General features: G+C 45.9%; 1 protein-coding gene across 6 annotated transcripts in view; it reads right to left on the bottom strand.

Moving 5' to 3' along the window:
- ERC2 (ELKS/RAB6-interacting/CAST family member 2) overlaps nt 1-24,058 on the bottom strand; it is an 876,217-nt gene that overhangs the window by 85,709 nt on the left and 766,450 nt on the right. For 4 of the 6 annotated variants that reach the window (XR_006741074.1, XR_006741076.1, XR_006741077.1 and 1 more), the window contains one exon: nt 12,617-12,828. The exons of 1 other annotated variant lie outside the window; for it this stretch is intronic. The gene's annotated coding sequence lies outside the window, so the exon portion shown is untranslated. The remainder of the gene's footprint in view (nt 1-12,616; nt 12,829-24,058) is intronic. One more of the 6 variants, XR_006741075.1, reaches the window with a different exon arrangement.

Here is a 24,058-nt window from a genome sequence, read left to right as displayed (position 1 = left end):
GGTGCAGGTCATCCAGTGATTTATTTCCATGTAATACCATCTGAAAGCTGGCTGAGTATGGGGAGAAGGAAAGGAAAGGGCCCATGGGTGAAGTGGGAGCAGTATAGGGCTATCTGTGGAATTACAGGGTATTTATGGTACACAGAAGATCTTAGGGATAAAATCCTTCACCTGTAAGTGTAGGGGACCACACTCCACCCAAGTGAGCTATACCTGCAAGACTCACCTTGTCACAGAAGGTCAAGGTCATTCAACATGAGCCTCACAGATTACACTGTTCCTCAACCATCTGTTCACTGGGGATGTTGTGGATGCTTTTATGGGCTAATCAACTTCTCTTTTTCCCATTTTCCCAGGATTAATATCTGCTTGCTTTTGTATTTTCATACTCAGCTTCCCTTGGCTCTTTCCACTTGGTCTAAAGACTCTAAACATACACTTTATTCTCATTTATCTAAAAAAAAGTATTTTCACCCTGCAACCTCCTCTCTCTTTTCCATGTCAGTGGCCTCCATTCCCTTACCCCCCAGGTACTCCTCATCCTTCTTTCACTATCCCAGTGTCCCAATACCAAATTGATCCTTCACAGACAAAAGTACTGGTCTTGCTCAATGTTCCTCATCCTAACCATTTCTTTAATATTCAAAATTACTGACCTCCTCCCTCTACCTGGAACTTTGCCTTTCTTTGCTTCTGTGACATTACAATCAGCTTCTGCCCCAACCTCCCTGTTGGCCCTCTCTGAACTGCCTTCTCTCAGTTCCAAACTCATGTATCCAAATGACTAAAGAAAGAGAAGTTGGCAAAGAGATGGCAGAAAGATGTTCAAAGAAACAGAATAACCCCAGGACACCTAATGCCATAGATGCCAAGGAGTGAGCAAGCTTTAGGAAGGAAATGGAGGTCAAAAGGATCAAATGACTCAAAGTAACACTTCTTAGCCTTTGCAAAGACAGGTGCAGGCCTGCAAAGAAAGTTGTATGAGTGAAGTAGGCATTTGTGGTTTTCTGTCAATAATGGATTTTTATCCAAAAAGGAACTCCTAATGACTGAACGTATCCAAGTAGAAGCTGGGGAACTCTAGGGCAGGTAGTAACAGATAATTCTGCCTTTTCTTAATAAACCTCTCAGCCTTTTTCAAAGGGCTCCTAACATCCAGTTATTCCCACTACCACCACCACCATCATCTCTACCATCATCAACATCCTCACCACCACCACCATCATCTCTATTACCATTGCCTGTACCGGCAGCACTTGCATCATCATCATCATCATCATCATCATCATCTTTATCATCTTCATCACCAAATGTCATTAAATGGTCCCTTACTATGGACCAGGTTTTGTATTAAACACTTCACATATATTACTTTACTTGATGTTCATATCAACTCTGAAAAGTTAATTTATTATTTTAATTTTAAGGAAAAGAAAAACAGAGGCTCAGAAAGGTTCATTAACTCATCCACTATCACACAGGTCCTAGAAGCAGAATCCAAATGCTGATCTGCCTGACTAGGGACTTCGCCTCCCATGTTAGACTGCTTCTCTTGAAATGCAAAAGTAGACAAACCTGCCAATGACATTCAAGGAGCTAATACAGAAAAGGAAGTTCCTTTAAAAATAAGCAAGAAATGTTGCCATAAATTGCAAACTTGTTGATTCCAGGAAAGTTAACATTCCCGGCCCTTTCAGCACATGCAGTTTCCAGCTTGCTAAAATGAGAAGACTCTACATTTGTTCATGAAGAATTTGGCATCTTCTGAAAAAATGTTGAAAATATAGTGCAATGATCAGAAGATAAAAGTCTTCTCTTTTCTTATTTGCTTAGAAGGACACAGCCGTTTGAAATGTTTTCTCTGCTAATATACACAAGAGAGTGTATTAATCCAAAATCAAGATATCTGTTTAAATGTAGACCAAAAGATTGAGGTCACAAAGACATAGATATAACTTGCTTATCTTTAACAGGATACACTGAAGCTAAATAGTGGTTTAATAGCAATTTCTAACATTTTGTCTCTTAATGGACTCTGCAGGATATTTTTATATTGGAATTTTTCCTGTCCAATACTGAAGTTCTTCAAAGACTCTCTTCTCATCCTTTACCCCTTTGGGAGATGGCAAGAGGGAGCTGTGCAAAGGGGAGGGTTGGGGGGGGGGGCAGCGGGAAAAAAATCTCTTCAAGTCCTTTTCCAAAAATCTTTGGCTGAACAAAGACTTTCCCATTTAAGAGCAGGTGACAGTAAGATCTCTCTCCTAGGCAGCACATTAAGACTCTCTGCAGAAGTAAACAAATCCATTACGATGAAAGCCGGACACTCCTCGGGGCCAGGATCTAATGAAAATGTCAGTGTTTTATGCAGTTTAAAAAACTGACAATCCAACAGTTTTACAGGAGCCATTTAACGTTTATCATCACTTACAAGAGCTGAAATGCAGACAAGGAGAAGGGCAACAGAAGAGACTGCTTGCTTGGAAGCCACACTGTTACCCATAACCCATGAGGATTTTACAGTTTGTCAATGACCAGGACCCTCAAGTAACAAGGCACAGGTCTTGGCAAAGGCAAGTTGGAAATCCAAACTCCAAGATGTGATTTTCACACTGACCATGTCCTACTCTTGCAATTGCACCCGGGCCCATTAAAGAGAAAACCACTGGGAGTTAGGACACTAGAGAAAGCCGTTAAACCGACTAAAAGAGGAGCACTTAAGAGCCTGTGAGTGTTTTCCAAAATCTGTGTTAGATAATATCCACACTATGAAGAGAAGACTCATAGAATATGTAACTTCCAAATCAGTAGAGTAGAAAAGAAAAAGAAATAGAGAAAGCACAGTCAGTCCAAACAGGGCAGTAGAGGAAAGAAAAAGAAAAGGAAAACGCACCCATGATTATAAGACACACAAAATAAAAAGACAAAGTTAAGTGCAGATGGATTAATCGCAATAAACATAAACAGCTTAAATTAACTCATCAAAAGGCAGAGACACAAGATTAAAAAAAAAAAACACTTTGTTATTTATAAAATGGAAGACAAATGTTGAAAAATAAAAGGATGGAATAAAGCATAATCACACATATTAATCCAAAAGGTATTGCTACAGCAATATTAACAGATAAAATTATTTCCCTTGCCTAGAAAATCGTCCTCACTTTCCAAGGCGTATGTGTGTGTGTGTGTGTGTGTGTGTGTGTGTGTGTGTGTGAGAGAGAGAGAGAGAGAGAGAGAGAGAGACACCTCCTCAGAGAAGCCCTCTATGATTATTTTAGGTAGAATAGCTCCTCCTATCTCTATTCATTATTATACCGCTCTATCGCATTTTCTTCATGCACTGAAGAAATTACCTTGTTTGTTAGTTTACTGTTTTACTATTCCCCCCTGTCCCGAGTGAAATTCATCTGCAATCTCTCACTTCTGAAATGGAGCCTGACACATAGTAGGCACTCAATAAGCATTTGCTGGTGTCTGCCTGATAAGGCAGCCTGCAGTGCTCAGAGCCCCTCATAGAGGTAGCAATCTCTCTTCTACAACAGATCACATTACTTGAGGATTATTATTATATCTGAATAACTAACAGATGCCAAAGAAATGGTTGTTACGTAAACTATGACCTGCTGTGTGCCAGAAGAAGTCTGAAACCCCAAGAAGCCATGTGATCAGGTAAAAGCCACATCTTGTTAATGAAAGTGACTGATTCTTGCCTGGAGGGTCACTCTGGTTCCCTGCAAGTGACCACTGTACACATCCTATCACGCATGGAGACTGCAAATGAGGAGAGACGACAACTTGGAAATACTTTTCTCATCAAACTCAGTGTTTCTGTTACTGTTATATATATATAGTAGCCTTTGCCAAATTTATAAAATGAACTCAAATAACCATTTCTTATAATAACTGTATATTTATAAGAAATGCATTTTCCAATTAGAGAAACAAGGGATAGAGCTTAAAATAGTAGCTTGTTGAGTCAAAATGAGCAGTGTGACTATATTATAAGCCCAATGGTTAAAGAAGAAGGAATCACTGTGTGACTTTGGACAAGTTGCCTCAGCCTTAGATTCTATCTCTATGAAACAGTCATAAGATCAGTACCGACTTCATAGCTTGCTCTGAAGACTAATTAGATTAATTCAATGAAGCACTGGATATAGTATGTGTCCCAATGAGCCCGGTAAATGTCTCTAAGACTTCAGACTTGTGCACAGCCAGCGCAATTACTTTGCATTCGTCGTTTGCAAGATTTGCTTAAGAAACTGGTTTTCCATCATCTGCCTTCCGGAGCTCTTCCGGAGATGTAACGCTGTCATGGAATGAGTCTTAAAGCTCCTTTGAATCTGATTAAATCCATTCCTTGTTCGAGCTGAGCTAGAACAATCCTGGCCGATGCCAGATGTATCTGCTGAATGGCCTTTTTACTGAAGCTCTCAGGAAGACGAGGCTGCTGGAGGGGCAGCCAAGATGACAGCGCTGATTAGCAAAAGGGGCATATTGTCTGGCACATTCTCCTCTGACCTAACCCTCCTCCTGCCTCTGAAGGAACTATTCTAGAGTGGAAAGTTTCTACCAGACACATCTGCTCGCCAGATCTGCCCCGACACTGTAGCCACTGGTGAGAGCCATCAGGCATTCAGGGTGTGTTTTTTTTCCTTTGGGCCGGGAGCTACTTGACAAAAGCACAACCAAACTTCACGTGTATCAGGAACGACAGGAGCAGCACAATTTCAATGCGGACTCCTTTTCAAGATCAGACAATTTTGCACTGTATTTCTCTTGTCATTTGGTTCAGAAAAACACCTGATGATGAAAAGCTACTAGGAATTCAATAATGTTTTAAGATGAAGTGTTAATTTAGAAGTCTCTATACACATAATCAGAAATTGCCACACGTATATTTATGTGGCATTGTGTGGGACAGGGGTTTGGGGTATTGAGCTGTTTAGCATTGTCCATGGTCTCTGCCTTTTAGATACCAGTAGCATCCACCTCATACCTGACCTGAAACAAAAAATATCTAAGTCTCAGGGGTGAGGGGTGGGCGTAACTGCCCCCAACTGAAAATCACCATGTTCCATTCTCTCCACATTCTACCCTGCTCTAAGGGGAGTTGTTTGGCAAGGTCTGCTGGAAAAGAGTGTGTGTGTGTGTGTGGGGGGTGAATATGGGGCAAACAGTGCTTAGTTGGAATATTCACACTCAACAGGTGCAAGATTTTGATTAGGTTGATGACAGTCATGATTTTTGTCTATGCAATTATTTTGTACCTCAGAGTTGATCCTGTAAGTGGAGTTTTGAGGATAAAATGGGCCCTAGACTGTAGACCAATGTTTGGTTCCTACCCTTACCAGGAGCCAATCATGCGACCTTTTGGCAAGTCACTCCCTCCCCGGCTTCAGTTTCCCTATCAGTCTAGAAGCTCACGGGGGGGGGGGGGGGGGGGGGGGGGGGGGCACTGAGGCAGAGGATGGACAATGGAAAGAGACGTCTGCCATCCACCACCCGCTAAACACGTAATAATGGCCTCACGATGGGCAGCAGCAGCAGCAGCTAAGAGCTCAGTCACCAACACCGAGAACACATCCGTGAAATAACGCACACACTTGCATGTTATCCCAGAATATAGAGATGTAACGTATGAAGGGCGGCATGATGGATATGGGCATTAGATAGCGAAGAACCTGAGGATAACAGATGCACCAGAAGAAAAGGCTGAAGCTATGAAAAGAAGCAATAAATTCACGTAGATGGAAAACATATGTAGCAGGTTAAAAGGGCTTAGTGAACACCAGGAACATGTAAAGGAGGCAAATACTAGATATAGTCTGGCAAAAGTATTGACTTGTCCACATAAAGAAAAACACAGTTCACAAGCCTCCAGCAAGAAAATACAGGCTGCCTGCAGGAGCACCGACCTGGCTGCCCTGGGACCCAGCAGGCATAACAGTGCCTCCCACTCCCGTGCCTGAGACAAGGCAAGCGTTTGTGTCTACCACCTTCCCCACCCAAGTCCCATTTTTGTTGGTATAGATGGGATTTCACATCAACATACTTTCGGTTTTTGCACTTTACCCCTTTTATTGTACCAGCCACTTTGGCATGTGTGTTCCTTGAATGCGTGGTTTATGACTGTAGTTTGTGACGGTCAAGACCAATCCAGGAAGAGGGCCAAGAAGAGTGCCGATGGGAGCAGAACACTTGTCCCAAGTGCAGGTGAACTGGGCACAGACCACACGGAAGGCTTTCCAAAGCGCATGCGGCACAGCCTGGAGCAATTGAGTCAGAATCCCTGAGGTGGGTCTGGGGGTGGGGGTGGGGTGCCCACCTGGTTCTTATGAGAAGTTTGGGTTGGGTGGGGACTCATTGACATTGACCCTACGGATCCTGGCATGTGGAATCTGGACAGGTGACTGGAGAGGCAAACCTAGACATCATCCACGCTGCTGCTGACTACAGCCAGCCCACCACCTGACCTTCCCCGTCAGGTCCCAGGCAGGGCTGCGAGGCATGGGGAGGGGGATAAGCAATGCAGACATTAGTAAGCATAAACTGGAGAGGGCAGTTTACAGAGGATTGCTGTGGACTCTCTGGGAACACGGCCTTGTGTAGCTGGGTCACCTAATCCCTCTCCCCACCCCCAATCCAAAAAGCTAGAGTTACTGTGCTATTTGGGAGGTTTTGAGGCCCCTGTATGGGCCAGCCAAACTGGCACCCGGGCCACAGTGGTCTTGTAGGTTCTGTTTTGCATCACAGGCTCAGATTTTTCAGGTCTGCAGAAATGGTCCATTCGCTTTACTCAAAGGAACCCTCTGTCTTCTCAGAAACAGCAAAAAGAAACATAGATGCTTCAAATGACTTTCATCCTTAATTTGTTAAGTTTTGAAAAACCCCCTCAGAACACCCTGAAATTGAATTGCTCCCTGTCAGTTCTGTTCACCCAGGTTCTGTGCAGATGGCCAGTGAGCCGTGCTTGGGCCCTCCACATGGCAGAGCACATGCCCCGAGTTTCCTCCTATGTGTCTGAAGAGAAGCAGACACACTCAGAACCTGGTACCCTGGACTGTCGCTTCTGAATGACAGGAGAGAGTAGAACACTGGGCTCCTGCATATTCAGTGGGACTAGAACATGAAGGGACCCAGATGCTAAAGCTGATTTTATACCTCCTCTCTGCTATTCACGATGGATGGTGAATTTACCATGTGCCAGGCATGGTGTTTTGGTACACAGTTAAGCAGTAAGTCCTCCAGAGCTGCCTCTGCATGGGCAGATAATAGGTAGATGAATCAGGCATCGGTTCTATTTCACGTTCTTGAAACCAAGCCTCTGCACTAGAAGGGCATTTGGATTTGCAGAATCCCTTCTTTCGTTTGTCAACTATTCTGAGAGCCAGGTTTGTGCCAAGTCAGCGTGCTGGGCACTAAGAACAGTCAGAGAGCCTACCCTCAAACTGTGTTCTCGCTGGGACAGATGCAACATGGGTAGTGACGACTCCCAGTCAAGAAGGCAATGGGCAGAGACAGTTCCTTCCTTCTAGGAGCTGCTGGTCACACTCAGCAAGATTCTCAGAAGATGCTCAAATGCCTCTCCAAAAAGCCATGTTAGCTCCAGGGAATAATACATCCCCCTCCCCCCCACCTCACCCCAGTAAGATATGTTCTCAAGAAGGAGACCATAAGAGGCTCCCCCAAAAGGAGGATCTCAAAGGGGAACCAACAAAAGGAAGAGAAATACATGCCTAGGTGGCTGATGTCACACTCGGGAACCATGCACATGCTGATGACACACTTGGGCAGGGTGCATGTGCTGATGTCACACTCGGGCATGGTGTTAGTGGACACGGGGAAATCACAGTTCCTGCAGCTCACCCTGCAGGGAGACTGGGTGTTTTCACTGCAGATTTTCTGCTGTGACAGCTTCTACAGACAGAGTCCAGCTAGTAAAGGAGGTGGTGCCAGCTCCCTGGGGACACTCTCCCTTACACCCTCCCATACCATCAACCTAGACACATCCTTCAGTTCTCAAGCTGAGCCCACAGAGAGAGCCTGCCCTCCTCTCTCCTGTCCTAGCTTCCTTACCCTTCCAAGTGTGCAAATGCATTTGTGGTTGTTTGCCGAAGTTCTGGCCTGCGGGCTGTGGGCTCCTGGGGGGCAGGGGCAGGGCATGCCTGTCTTGTTCACGGCCGCCCAGGGCAGACTAGCTGAGGGCTTCCTGGCAAGTCAGGGAGCTCCGGTGCTGAGGAGACCTCTCTGGTTTCCTACAGGAACTGGACGAAGCAGGGGAAGCTGAGGCGCCAGGAGCCAGCACTTCCCACCGGCCTCCCTCCTGGATGGCTCCTCCACACCAGCCATCCCTTCTGTGCTGACCATCTCAAATGAGAGGCTCCTAAACAGCCAATAATACCCCAAACTGCATATGTGACACTCAAAAAATACTGCCTTGACTGGGAAAGAGCTGTGGGTAGTCAGAACCAAATCCAGACCCAGACCCAATCCCAAGCCATGGCTCCTGTTCTTGGCTCTACTCGTCCTAAATCCTTAAGAGACCCTCTGCCTCTATTTCAAGTTGGTTTTTCTTTGACAGATCCTATTTAAAATGTGTGTTCCCTTCTTATAAGTAAAGAAAATCTGGAGGGACCATTTTTTTCATGCTTAATACAGATCCAAACAGCTGCTTTGTTCCCAAATCACATGGCACATTTACTATCCCAAATATCAAAACTGGCATTCATCAGTAAATTCATACAGAGCGAAAGCCTAATGAACACGATTACTGTCTCCCCTAAAATTAAGTGAAGATACCAGGAACCACGCATCTGCCCCGGGGATGTGCTGGTGCCATGCAGGGGAGTTCACCCTCAGCATCTTTACTCAGCTACAGCGTGTAGCTGAGCACTGTGCCTGCAGGACCAATTTTCAAGGAGAGAAAGCAATACAAAGACATTATGCTAAGACTCAACTACATTTAATAGTTCTTTCATGACCCTTAAGTCCTCTCAGATGGCTACACTATAAGATGAGGCCACTAATATTCATTATCACATTAACATATGATCCCAATATATGGAAGCATCAATATCCTATCTAATAAAGAGAGAATATGCTAATTGACTCTCACACCATCACAAATATGGCTGTGCCCACAGCCAATAAGGAAGGGATATGCTAATTGACTGCCCCACCCTCAAATATGGCTGCACCCACAGCCACAAGATGGTGTTGCCCAGTCCCTTCAGCTCCGCCAGTGTGGTAGGCACACTGCATCGCCAGGCCTGTTCCCAGGAGGGCCCGGCTGCTCTGCATGCCTGCATCCAGAGTCTCCCACTCCCCTTAGCCCCCCAGCCACCCAGAGCTATCCCAAGGTGCAGGCAAGCCTCAGATGGCAGCTGCCCAGCCACTCAGCTGCCCAGAGCTGTCCGAGGCTTGTACTGCCAGCAGTGGCAGCAGCAGAGTTGTGATGGGGCATCACCTTCTCTTTATGGCTGGGTTGCCTCCGTACCTGAGGGCTACCGGACTATGAGAGGGGGCAGGTCAGGCTGAGGGACCCTTCCTCCAGTGCATGAATTTTCATGCACTGGGCCTCTAGTAGTAATATATTAGCCAATAGGAACATTGCTTTAGAAATATTGTGCCAAAGGGAAAAATACATCTATGACCACGCCTATTATTTAACCTTTGCAATTCTCTTTCTTGTTCTTCATCTTCCTCAACATAGATTCCTGCTGAAACCACAGTCAGTGGGGGTGTCTGGGGAGCGGAAAGGCCAGGGTGGGTGGCAGAGCGCCAGGGCAGTGAGGGAATGCACTAGCTGAGGCGGGCAGGTAGGCAGGGGATGGAGCATGCCAGGCCTTGTAAGCCTAAACCACACGTTTGCATTTATTCCTGTACAAAGGGAACTGCCTGGAGAGACTCAGGAAGTGAGTGGATGCAGTAATTCACATTTTGTAAAGGTCACTCTGCCCAACCGATGGATGATGCCCTGTGCCCTGACTGGATCACAAGCCCCTCTAAGATGGGGAGAGTGCACTCCCTTACTGTCCTCACCTCACTCTCACAGGGGTTTCACACCACCAGTTCTCTAGCTGTTGTGTGCAGCACAATCCCCTTTGGGAAGCTCTTCCAAACCCAGCTTGCTGGACGCCCCACCTGCAGAGCTTCTGATTCAGAAGGTCTGGGTGGGGCCTCAGAATCTGCATTTCTAATGAGGTCCCAAGTGATGGTCCAGGCAGGGCACTTATCCAGAGACACAGAACCATGGACAGACTGATGAATTTCAGAGGGAAGGTGGGAGTGGGGAGAGGCAGGCGGGGAAGCAGGAGAGGGAGATATTAACCAGGGAACTTGTATGCCTATATGCATAGTGCATAGACACAGACAGGCCTGGGAGAGGTGGGTGCTGGGAGAAGGGGCGGGGTCAACGGGAAAGAAAAAAAATAAAGGGGATAGCAGTAATACTTTCAACAATAAAGATAAATTTTAAAAGAAACAAAGAAAACTCCATAAGTTAAAAACAACAACAACAACACACAAATCTGTTCCCTGAGTAAGTAAATCAGTCAATGAAGGGACATTGAAGTATTTTCACCAACAAAACAATAGAAATGATCAGTGGTTTGAGTTCGACCTATGATGGCAATCATTGACTCTAATTTCCCTTCTTTTCTTAAATGAGTCCTTCACCAGGTGACAAGGGACAACACTGCACGCAGAGATACTGCCAGGGGAAATAGGTGGTGATTACACAGGATGCGACGCTTCAGACACTGCATCGCCAACTTAATTATAAATCAGATGTCACACAAAGATGCTTTTGTTTGGATGATAATTTCTGTAGGCAGTGATCGCCTGCCTCAGTCCAGAAAGGAGGTGAGATGGGAGGCATCCCTGGTGCTGTTCCAAACCAAAACGAAACGCGCTTTGCCTGGAATTCCTGGCCAAACCCACCATGGCCCATCCTGCCAGGTCAAAGTGCACAGCACTGGTGAGCACACCCACTCTAAGAGGTGTCCTGTAGCATTGCGACAACTGTGGATGGTGCAGGTGGGTTCTGAGCGTATTGGGGGAGCACTCTGTAGAGACTATGATTGTCTGACCACTCTTCTGTACACCTGAGACCAATGCAAAATAATACTGAAAGCAAACTGTAATGGAAAAATAAACTTAAATAAATAAATAAAATACACTGGGGTGGGGGGTGGAGGGGAACAAGAGGTTTTTCAAGCTCTCCTTGAAGGAACCCTCAAATGTTCCAGTGTAGATGTGTATTATGCCAAAGCAGAGATGTTACTGATGGATATAAAGTAAACAGAGACTCAGAACCAGCAGAGGAAGAAACTGCTTCAGACTGAGGAGAGACCATGATGCAAGAAGCAGGCGGACTCTGAGAGCTCCCCCTGCCCAGCACAGTGTGGCTGTGGTTGCCACATGCAAATGCCCACCCACCCAGAAATGACGATTGCAGCCCCACCGACAATGGGCAGTTCAAACGTAGGGATGGCTGGGGGTTGGGGGCTCCTTAGAAAGCCCTCTTGTGTGAGGCCTGCATGGTCATCCTATCTTATCTAATAAATAGGGAATATGCTAATTGGCCCTCTCACCATTGCAAAGATGGCAGCACCCACAACCAATAGAAGGGAATATGCTAATTGACTGCCACACCCTCAAATATGGGACGCCCACAACCACAAGATGGCTCCTGGGGGTTGGCCCAGCTTTGCCACATGCCTGCCGCCCAGTCCCCTCAGCCCTGCCAGGGTGGCAGGCATGTAACAAGGCCGGGCCCATCCCCAGGAACGCCCTGCCACTCCATGCACCTGACTCTAGACTCCCCCAGTCCCCTCAGCCCCCCATGGCTGGCCCAAGGTGCAGACAAGCCTGGGATGGCAGCTGCCCAGTTGGCTAGGGTCACCCTAGGCTCAGGTAACCAGGGCCAGCCAAGGCTTGTGCTGCCAGCAGTGGCAGCAGCAGATAGGGGCATCATCTTTCCTTCATCACTGGGTTGCCTCCTGCCCCTGAGGGCTCCCAGACTGTGAGAGGAGGCAGGCTGGGCTGAGGGACTCCCCCCTCCAGTGCATGAACTTTCATGCACTGGGCCTCTAGTAGGTTCGTATTCTGCTTAGGATAAACGCTGGTTAGACATACCCCAGAATTGTGCAGGGCTGTAATTAAACACCAAGGCATGATCCTAAACAAAATCTCATCTATTCAGTAGTTATTCAGGATCTCATGGTCTAGGAAGTTGACCTGGGAGGGGAGCTTCAAAACATCAAAAGCCAGCGAACCAAAACAAGAAAGACCATTGAAAACCATAGATGTCCAAGAGCAAATAACAAATATAATAGTCACGAAGCAGGAACCAATGAATGAACCGTACTCTATGTCCACAAAGCAAGACACAAACAGCATAAGGCCCATGTGACAATTTACCTCATGTGGATGAGGAACCTGGATTCCTGTTCATGATTCCTGGTGGGAATCATGGAACAGTCTATGAATTAAATACAAAAATAGCAATCCCTACACTCCAGGAAAAACTGCAGTGCATGTGAGCCCCCGAATCCAAGGTCAGAGGCAGATTCTCTCAGAAAGCCCGTTCCCCACGACATGTGCAGTTACCCACCTCCAAAAGGGTACAAGTAAACACTGGACCTGCTCTGGCGTTACACTGCCATGGCTCCTCCCGCTGGCTCCCTCCTCTTCTTCTTTAAGACAGGTAAAGGTGGATCTCTTGAAGGAACTGGGGGCTCCCACTCTAGGCAAAGGTTGGACAGGTGATCAATGTACAGCATGAGATTGGACTGTGCCTCCGTGCCTCCAACAGAGCTGGATCATCTGGGGCAATGAAAATTATAAGCAACAAGAGAGTGGTATTAACAGCAAGAGTTGGGAAGCCCACACAGCATAAACCACGATGCTCTATGACACCCAGCGACCATGCCTCTCCTAATTCAGTCATTCCAAACATACTCATCAAGCACTGTGCCAGGCCCCGGGGATATAGGAGGGACAGATGTGTTATTGATATAAACACAAGCCCGGTCCTCATGGAGCTCATGGGCCATTTTGAACAAGGAAATAAGCAATGAAAGGACAAAGGAACTTAGAGGGAGTATAAAGCAAAGGCAGCTAACCCAGACTGGTGGTCAATGATCATGGAAGGCTTCCTGGAAGAAGTGACATGTAACACGGAACCCAGAGGGCCCATTTAGTTAGCCAGACAAGTCTGGGGTGTGTTCAAGAGTCTGAGACGGTGCAAGAATCTGAGATGAGAAAGCGTGGCTGGTGTGAGGGGCTGAAAACCCTTTGTTCTCAGCCATTCTCCAGCCTGTAATCCTCCACCCAACCAGAGCGCCAGGCCTGGGGTCTGCAGCTCATCACAGGCTGGTCCTCCAATCCTCATAATCCCATCTTGTTTCAACCTCTTCAGTTCGGATCTCAGGAAAGGAAAGAACTTAGAAAATAGTTCTAGAAGAAGATAGACAAACAACCACAATGCGGAGTTGAACACTATAGAATGGACTCCACCATCTGCTTTCTGCACATCATCATGGCGGGTGAATGACCTGCTATGCTCATTCCAGGCAGTCCGAACAAGGCCCTGGGCTGCACTTCAGCTTCTTCCCTTTGGCTCTCACTTTGCCCATCCCTTTCCTCCAAGTCCCCAGGAAATCGCAGAGGGAGCACTTGCCCACTCTCCCCCCTCTCGCAGGACACCTCTCCTGTGCTTGATGCCAAGAAGGTAACCCAGAAAGCTGATGAAGCCAATCTTGTCAGGGGCCTCCATGCAGGAGGACACAGGAAAATAAACAAAATACCCGTGAAACTCCCAGTGGCTTGAGTAGCTTGAGCTGCCTTTGCATGAAGGAGACCACAGAAGGGGATGGTTTAAGACACGGCCATCAGTACGCTGTCATTTTACCAAAATGCACAGTCCAAAGTAGCTTCCCTTTACATTTTCACATAATCATATTCAAGTCATGTGAACACGGAGAGAAACAAGACCCTCACTTCGAAAACGCAGAGCACACAGCTATTTTTCAGACAAAGAAAGGATGTCTTTTTTAACCGATGACAACACAAATTTGTTTAGGTTTTCCCTCCACTAAGCAAGTAAGCAATTAGTTTTTTTCCAATAAAAATATCCCCGTGCATGTGCAAACACCAGAGGCAATCATATAATTACCCTGCCCAATCAGATTCAATTGCTGACAGTTGAGTTCCCACTGCTCATTAACTTCAGATCACAATGGGGTCTTTACGGAAGCCCTTTCCCGTCTCTTTACAAAGGTCCCTGTGATGCTGTGAGCAGTCCCAGCACTACCTCATGTAGGATAATCATCCCAAAATGGCCAGGGCCAAGGCCAGCCTACTCTGACTTTCCTCTGAAAAAATAAAAAGAGAAACTCGAAGAAAGACTGGCTCAAACACCCTGGCTTCATTTGGGGATCCCACTTCTAAATATAATAGTAACCTTTCACCCCCACACTTTAAGTGCCGTAATTATATAATTAAAACCAATTATGTCATTTAACAGAGACTTTTTCAAGATCCACAGCAAGCCAATTACCTCACTCATTGACCTCAGAAGATTTCCCTCACTGACCTGCAACAATGAGGATTGGGATAAATTTAGACCCCGGCTTCCGAAGTGACAGCCATGGACCAGCTGGGTGGGTTGTAGCTGGTTTAGATTCTTCTGGATTCCATAAGCTGAACTGAATTCATTGGCATCTAAAACAACTACTTGTGTGCACTTGGTTTTCAGAACCATCCTAACAGCATTACTATTTCCATGATGCAAATTATAAAAAGCAGGCAGGGAGAGAGTTGTGGGGTTATCTCAAACTATGCAACCAGTTCACGGCAAAGCCAGGCATTAAGGACAAAGTCAGGGCAAGGATTTGAGTCTGCAGAATCCAAAGCCTCTTTATAGCAAGTAGTGTGTGTATGGGGGTGTCTGTGGGGTATGTGTTTATTGTCCTGGGCATCCATTCCTCCTATTTTGATGATCTCGCCCCAATTTTCTTTAAGGCAACACATCTGTCCCACTTCCAGCACAGATGGGTGACCAGAGGCTCAGGGGTCTCACCTCAGCTTCGGTCAGTCGGATCCTAGCATCCCCCTGGCCACAGCATTGGTCAGGGATGAACAAATGACCCAATCAACACCAATGAGAGACACTGCGACTTTGCTGAGAATCCTGGGAAAGAGTCACCCTCTTCCTCAGGGGGCTTGTATGCGAGAGGAGGTGAGATCGGCTGGTTGAGCAGCCACAGAGTGAGGAAGAATGGAGCCGAGAGACACAGAGAGAAACGGGTTCCAAGAAACTCCCTGAATCCCTTCGTGTGGACAGCAGCAAGCAGCATTTAGAACATGGGCAGCATACAGAGAGAGCACCACCACCTAGAGCTCCACTGCAGGGACGGAATTCATTGACCAGGCTCTGAGTCCTGCCCCCTGCTCACCACACAGTCACATTCCTCCTATTTCTGAGTTATTTAAAGAACATACCATTTTATGGGCAAGAGGAAGCATTTTAATCTGCAAAATGATTTTTATCGCAAACTAAACATCCTTGTAATTTTTTGGTCCTCTCTTTGGTCAAAGTTGTCTCTCCTTGGAGCTGAGACAGCTGTTGGTGCGGAGAAGGCCTGCCTCGACCTTGCACTTTGCCCTGCTCAGTGGTACTCTTCTCCTCTCCCATTCCTGGATCCATATGGGATGTAAGACACCAGAGTGTGTGTACTCATTAAAATGGAGCGCTTTCTTTCTTCATTCCCAGGCCTTGAGGAAAAAGAACAAGAATTCTCTAACGCAAGATTTGCAACCTTGGCTCTATTGAAGTTGTAACTGCCTTATAGGATGTGCAGTGGAGTCCTCTGGCCTCTACACACCAGAGGCCAGTAGCACCCCTCTCCCTGAGTTGGGACAACTAGAAGTGTCTCTCACATTGTCAAATGTCAAGGAGTCTGGCCCAGATCACCTCTGGTTGAGACCCACTGCTTTAATAGGACATTTGAGGTCTGTATTGGATTTGCTTCGCAGCATCTTTGAAAAATAAAAGTTCCGCCGAAACTGGTTTGGCTCAGTGGATAGAGAGTCGGCCTGTGGACTGAAAGGTCCCCTGCGGCCTGAAGGGTCCCAGGTTCGATTCCGGTCAAGGGCATGTACATTGGTTGCAGGCACATCCCCAGTGGGGGGTGTGCAGGAGGCAGCTGTTCGATGTTTCTCTCTCATCCATATTTCTAGCTCTCTATTCCTCTCCCTTCCTCTCTGTGAAAAAAATCAATAAAAAATATATATTTTTTAAAATTCCCTGTAGTGCTGTGGTGTCTTCTATTTAAAGTGCAAGGAGTGAGAGAACCACACCCTCACTAGAACTTTACAAGAGCATGTGGGGTACCCACGGAGGAGCACTGAAGGAACAGGAGCTTCCACTATGGCAGCACTGCTTTCCATGGGGTCTCTGAAGCCTAAAGACCAGGAAGTGGAAAAGGAGAAAGTTAGAAGAGAAGAACAGGCATTGATAGTGAGAGAGTTCCAAAGTGGACATTTTGAATTCTCATTTCCACAGGAAAGACAATGAAACCTTAAGACTGTCGCTGGGTTTCCAGGATTCAGTTTCACCCATGGGTGGAAGAGGCTGGAGTCAAACAGAAGTGACCTTCCAGTAAAGACCAAAAACTCACTCCACAGAGAAAAAGCCCAAAATGGTAAGGCCTCACTTATTTGGACAAATGTGGATAAAGACACTTAAAATAAGCAAAATTTAAGGATTTATAGATATTTCACAAAGGAAAGCCATTTACTTTCTTTGCAGGGCTCCTTCCTTTGAGAAGGGAAGATAAACTTCACTTAATTAGCATATGCATTGGCTAGCCTTCAGGAAGGCCTTTGAATTGGTTTGTCCTCATCAGTGAGCTAATTAGTTATATCTTCACCCAGGCAGCTCCCAGGAACTCCACAGGCTCTGCTTCAAGGCACAGACTTGTGCACCACCACACCCTGATGAAGTCTGTCTGAAGAATCAGGTGAGTTAATGTGTGAAGACTGGTCTTTGGTGGGGCTTCACTGGACAATGTTTGGGTTCTAGCAATTTCCCTCACCAGAAGTTCCAAAGCCCTGGGGTGGGAGATCTGACTTAGGGAAGTTAAGAAGATCAGAGTTAGGTTAGCACAGCTTCCTCAGTTCCCAGGCAGCTCCCTTCCAGCCAGTCGACACCCTGTTCTGGCTGCCCCGTCCTCTGGCCCTGCATTCTCCAACCACTCTCATTTCTCTCCTGCAACCAGTGAAATCTGGCTGCTAGGGTGTGACTATGTCTAAAATGGAGAAAGAGCAAGAACAAAGGAGTCTCTGAGGAGACTTGGCCCTCTTCCCATTGTTATTTCAGGCTTATTAATTTTTGTTTTGGTGAAGAGGTAATGTTTAAAACAAACAATAACAGAAAAATAGAAGTATCCATCTGGAGGCTCTGTAGAGGTCAACTGGGACTCTTACAAGCTGAATAATTAGCTGTTCTTTGTAGAATTTAGTAAGAAAACTGAAGGAGCTAGTCCTCAACTCTTGATACATAGAGAATGAGTTTCCCAGGGCATCTTCCTATGGCTAAACATCCCCAGGCCACTCTGCTGGTTACTCATTCTGTGATAAAAGAGAAGAGCAGCCCCCTGCCAGTCCAGCTAGCACTGAAGCCACAGGGTGGGGTCAGGGTGTTTTGATGGAAGTGCCTCCTGACTGAGCCCACCCCACTACCCACTTACTTTTTTATTCTGAGTTGCAGACTAATTTGAGGATATGATAAAATGCACTTTTTGAGGATATGATAAAAACCATAAATCCACTCCTCAGAATAAAGCAGGAAAGTGCCTAGATCAAATCATGCACAAACCCTAATCAAAGACCAAAGCAAAATTAAGCAAGTAAATCAGTATTTGTATCCAATGCACTTTTTGGGAGCACTGTAAGTAGACATGCGTATCAACTCTAAGCTTTCTGGGTTCAAAGATGACTAGAACCTGGTTCCAGTGAGAGTTTAGATTGAGAACTAAAGCTGCAGAAACATCCTGAAGAATTCTGGGCCCGATTGCTGTTTCTCAGCAAGCCTAGGCCTTGGGTCCTCCTTAGGTTACGTGCTGCATTTGCCTTGAAAGGCTAAGACAGTGAATGTACTTGTTAAACTTGTTAACTTAATCAGAACTTTGGGGGCACAAATTATAAGGAAATAATTTTTAACCCTTTGAAAGCTCACAACCCCCCTTGACAAAATAGGATAAAAGTTACAAACTTTCTCCATAGAAAAATGCATTTTCCATAGAATGATTTTGCGCCTTTTTTTTGGGGGGGGGAGGGGGCAGGTGTCAAAAATTCTGTGCCATTGGAAGGGTCTAAGAACTCCACAAGGGCGTGGGCAAGTTGACTAAAGCCATCCCGAATCAAGCTTTTCTTTTCTTTTTCTTCCATCCGAGTGGGAAGGGAGGGGTCGGTGTGATGGGAAAGGAACTGGGGAAGGCAAGGACACTCAAACTTCAGGGGTGAGAACTATAACAACTCACGGAACGCCACGGGCTCCGGGTTCATTGTCTGTAACATGAACAGATCAACCAAGTCTGTTTTCACAGGTTATATTGCTCATGTGGATCTAACTGGCAGGGATCCGAGAAGGGCCTTTTCAGAACCTGGAGCACTGTTTGAGGTTTTGTATCAAATCAGTTTCAAACCCACGGGATTAAACCGTCCCCAAAGTCATCAAGGTTCTAAGTCATCAGATTATCTGACAGCAGGGTCTACAGAACAGAGGTCAGGAGACAGCTGGGGAGAAGCTGGGGGTTCTTCTTGGAGCCCAAGGGGAAAGGCATTTATGTGGCTGGGACATCATGAAGGACAGCCTGGTCCTTCCCTCTGCAGTTCTGCACCGGTCTTCCCTCCTTTGTGCTGCTCTCCTTCCTTCATGTGGAAAACACAAACACTGCCCAGTTTTCTTTGGCAAAATAATAGTTTTTTCCAATTCCATGAACTTAATGTAATTAATATCCTATTGGGTAATAAAGATACCCAATGATCTCTTATATCATTATATTATAACGCACAAATTACAGTAGTACTCCAAATGGATAAAGGACACGGATGCCCAGCTCTGTGCTTTAAAAATAGTATCATTTTTTTGTGTGTGTGTGTGCCTTGCAGCACTTACAGAGTAGGTCCCAGGAGCATCATGCCCATTTTTCAGAAGAGAAAACTGAGGGGGGAAAGTTAAGTAACTTATACAACTCACCCTGCTAGCCAAGGACAAAAAGGGATATCAAGTCCTAATGTCTACACTCATGGCCACTCTATTATGATGAAGAGATTATTTATGCAACTATGCCTTTAACAAGACAAGGTTTTATTCATTTATTTTCTCTCAAAAACAAATAATCTCCCACTTTAAGCAGATCTACCATGTGCATATTTATCTCCTCAAAGGAAAAGAGATTATTGAAGTTTGGTCTTTTTATCTTATCCACCCTTGGTCCTTGAAACAGCACAAGAAATGTGTACAGGCTGTTATTATTTGTTGTCATAAGATAGTAGTGACATGCTGGGCAAAGCATGCTGGGAAGGAATGCTCAGGACTCTTGTGTTAAGACTTTTCTCTTTTAAACAGAGCTTGTTAAGTCACAGACAAAGTTGACAAATTTCATGGCTTAGTCATGGCTAACATATCAGATTTCACGGTTTGACGGAGATTAACAAGAAAATCATATTAGAGTTACAACTATTAGTAGATTCTTAGATATTTGGTAAGGAAACTCCAAGCTCTCCAAACTCTCCGAACTCCACTGCCCACTGCCCACCGCAGGCATCTCCCCCCCCCCCCCCAAAGCTTCGGTGAATCCAGGGAGAGCAAGTGAGACCCTCTAGTGCCCTCAGCCCCCTCCAGGCTCCTTCCCTCAGCGGTGAGCTGGTGCCTGACGGGCTCCAGGGACAGGTCTAGCCTCTGTGGAATAAAGCAAGGTTTAGCCCTTCCTTATGACTCAATCCCTAAGAGTGCTGGGAGAAAAACTCACACACACCCTGTCTGTCCATGGCACAGGCAGCGTGTCCTACCATCGCACGCACTACGGAGAGGAATGAAGGAATGCAGTTGTAGAAACTAAGATATTTTCGGTAAAAATTAAGTCTTCACTTGCTGGGGAGGAGGCAGTTCAGCAGAGGCCTTGTTAAAAGGAGTGGCATGCAAGCCGACTTCAAAAAGCCTGCTGCCTGCCCAGCCATTTGGCCCGAGGGCTCTGCATATCCTCTTTCAGGTAGGAGCCCCACTAGCCTGTCAACTTTGCATAAAAGACAGCCAATTTGTCAGCCATTTGCTTTAATTCTCTTCCCCAGTCTCCCTCATGATAAACTCCCAGTACCTTCTGGTCTTCAATATCATATATCTGACTGGAGGATGGAAATTCACTGGCGGCTGGGACCGGTTTCCTCCCCCGGCGACCCTCCTGGGTCTTATAGGATGTCCTTAATCAGAACCACATTCCCGGGCGAGAGGAAGTCCTTGCACAGACACTATGGCAAATTAGTTTCAGAACCTGGAGGTCAGGTTGGGAATAAAAGCTGCAGTTATCTATTGTGTTTTCTTTAGTTGAGACAATTAAGGCGGGTGCCTGGCGCGCAGGGAAACAAAGACCCGGGAAGTAGCAGCCCCTTAGGAAGGCGAGGCATGGACTGCGGAGCCCCACAGGCAGCTGTGGAAACGGAGAGACTCCTGCTCCAGGCATCTGGACTGGAGCAAGGGTTTTCTCATTTACCCAGAGAGGCCTGTGTAGTTCAGCAGCACCCTAGGTTGGTGAAAGAAAAGCAACTTAAGGTACGACAAGTTTAGTAAAAAAAATAAGAGTTGTCAACTAACTGTGTATGCATACACATACATACAAATCTCTCTATATATTGCAATACATATGACTGTTAGGTAAAAAAAACATATTTAATCATAATAACAGTAATAAAAGCTACCATTTATGATGTTCTTATGTGACAGGCACTGTGCTAAAGACTCTCCATGCGCTGTTCCATTGATGCTCTCAACACACTAGCAAGGCAAGGACTATTGTTCCTATTTTACTGATGAAAAACCCCTTCAGTTAGCCAGAGAGTTAACCATCGAGCCATTGTCTGAACCCTGAACTGGGGTTTGGAACCACTGGGGCCTGGGCCTTCTCAGCAGTTCCAAGGTGTCTCTGGGAAGAAATACAAATTTCCTGGTGGGTGGGGATGAGCCATACATGACTTCACTAACACGCGGGTGTGAAAGAGCTCTGCCTCCAAGGCTGGGGGTCGGGGGTGAGAAAAGCAAGACCTTGTTGCAGAGACCGGAGACCCACCTCCTTGCCAGCTCTGCCCGGGACTAGCCTGCCTGGGGACGCAAAGACACAGGAGGGCCAGGGCTTAGTGGAAATCTCCCAGCCAATTTCAAAAGGACAGCCTGCCCCTCTCATGAATGGAACTGCCCTGGAGATTGGAGGCCAGACACATTTGCAGTGTGCCTCTGCCCTAACTAACACCGTGGGGGCAGCGGACAATTACAAAAGGAATGAACTTTTTCATCAAAAGCCCTCCCATAAAACCATTTCCCAGGAAATGTAACACAGCATGGAGCTAGCCGGCTGCAATTTTCCACCAACAATGAGCATCGTGGGGCACAGGTACTATATTTAAACGGTTTTCCTCCAGCTTTTTGGCAAGACTCCCTCTCAAGGAGACTCGGGGTTGGGCTGAGGTCTCTCTCCTTCCCCTCCAGCCAGCGGGATTGGAATGTTTAATACAGCCCTGTGTCTTCCACACCCATGTGTAAAACGCCAATAAACAAGCCGGCAAAGACCTGCAGGCCTAATTGCCTTTTAACTCCACCAAGATGATAAACTCCCAGAGCAAGGGAGGAAAGACTCCCAGGGATTTAACAAGTTTATCTGCCTGCCACTTGAACATTTTCTGTCTGCCTACACTTCAGTGAATTCGCCAATAAAAGGATAAAAGGGCCCCGAACCTCAGACCCCTCAATGGCCCAAAAGCCCCAGATTCAAAACGTATGGCCAGCAAAAACCAACCCAATAACGGGACCCTGTTTCACGTGTTTGTGAGGTCTGCAGCCGGTAGAGCGGGGCCGCCTGCCCGTTTCTAGCACCCGCCGTTTCCTGTTTATTGACCACGGCCTACAAATCTTCATCGACAATAAAGAAGACTGTTCTCACAAGGAAACTGGGAAAAGCAAGTCATCCAGAAACCTCTAAAATTCAGGTCAGGGGACTGTACCAACCAGAGAGAAGCCATGTGGGTCCCGGCGGTGAGGAGTGAAATGTGATCAGTGATGTGATGAGCATCCAGTTCACTGGGGAGGGACATTTTTCATCTTTCCCTCCCTGAACTGCCATTCAGGGTCAGCATTCGAGTTGTTTTTTTTTGCTCTGCACCCTGCCACCCAGAAGAGCAATCCTGAGAACTCTGTCCCAGTTGGAATTAAACTGGAAAAGCAAAGTAAAACAAAACCAAAAGACTTGGGGGCAGCACAGCAAGATGGTGCCATTCAAGACATAGACATGGGGTGAATGGGCCTCACCGCTCTGGGCTACCTCAGGATATTTATCAGCATAAATGTGCTCCTTCCTTTGTGGGGATTTATTCTAAAGAAATGATAGGATAAGTGCATAATGGTAAAGCTCCAGGAGCTACAGCATTCTAACAGGAAACATTTTAAAAGCACTAAATGCTCACCATTAAGGACTGGTTAAGTAACACAAATCTGCTATCTATGCTCTGCAGTTACAAAAATGATACCGGGGGTATATATCAATTAGTGTGGAAAGGTGTCCAACATACAATGTTAAGTTCAAAAAGCAAGTTTTAAAGGCATTTATAATATGGCACCACTTTTATTAAAGAGCCTAGATATAGGTAAAAGACTAGGAAGACACATAAGCTCATCAAAATCTCAATATTTGTAGATAGTGGAATTCTGCAAAGACATTGTGGTATTTAAATTTTTTAGTAATAAAAATGTATTTCCTTTAAAATCAATGAGAGCACTAAAGCTAAAATATAAACTATCTCATCACCACCACCACCACCACCACCACCATCATCACCACTCTCTTGATCAACTGGAAGAGAATCACAATTCAAATAACTTATGGAAAGAAAGATCCAGCTTTCCTTTCTCAAAGAACATTAAAAGATTAGATCTTGATTTATTGGCACATATACTGGTTGTTTAAGTGTACTGTCCGGTGGGTTGAGAATGAATGGTGAAACTCTAAGTGGGCTCAAAATTCCAAAGGGTATGTTTCCCAAGGTGGCCCAGGCCTCTCTTTTTCCTCAAATCAGGATACAAATGCTGAGAGCTCCTCTATTAAGCCGACCTGTTCCACTTAATAAAACAAGAGCAGCCCTCGAGTAGGGTGCTTGCCAAATGAAAAATCTGAAGCACTATTTTTCTATTAAAATCTCGTCCATGTTTTTCCTATTGGAACCTGGAAACTGGACAAATTCTGAAGGAATCCAAAGGAATTTCTTTCGAAAGGAATTCTGTTAACACCAAAAGCTCCCCGAGCACTGCACAAAGCAAATGCTAGGCTGCATTACGCTGAGATGTAAAAGCAGGGGTTCAAACCCAAAATGACCCCAGAAGGCAGAATGTGTCCTTCGCACAGGCTTAGTGTGTATCGGGGCTTATGCGTCTGTACACTGATCCCCATGCATTTCTGCATCTCCCTGCTTCATAATTTCATAATCAGTTCCAGATTTTTTATTCCTCTCAACAGTGTAAGGCATGGAATTCTGGATTGGGGAGATGCAAGGTTTAAGGGTATGGAAGTACAGTAGAAAGTATGATAAAAATAAAACCAAAACTGAAGTTTTGTTTTGTATCCACTGAAAAAGAACAGATTGAATGCACACCTCGGGACTCATTAGAGACGCTGTCTGGACATTGGATACATATTAGAACATGGACACATGTGCAAGCATTTCATGGGTAAAACTGTTAGAACATGGACTCATATGCAAGTACTAGAACATGGACACATATGTAAAA

This window comes from Pipistrellus kuhlii, unplaced genomic scaffold, assembly GCF_014108245.1.
Source record: "Pipistrellus kuhlii isolate mPipKuh1 unplaced genomic scaffold, mPipKuh1.p scaffold_m20_p_11, whole genome shotgun sequence".
NCBI lineage: Eukaryota > Metazoa > Chordata > Mammalia > Chiroptera > Vespertilionidae > Pipistrellus > Pipistrellus kuhlii.
Note: the sequence above shows the minus strand (reverse complement) of the source record. Positions and strands in the feature narration are given on the sequence as shown.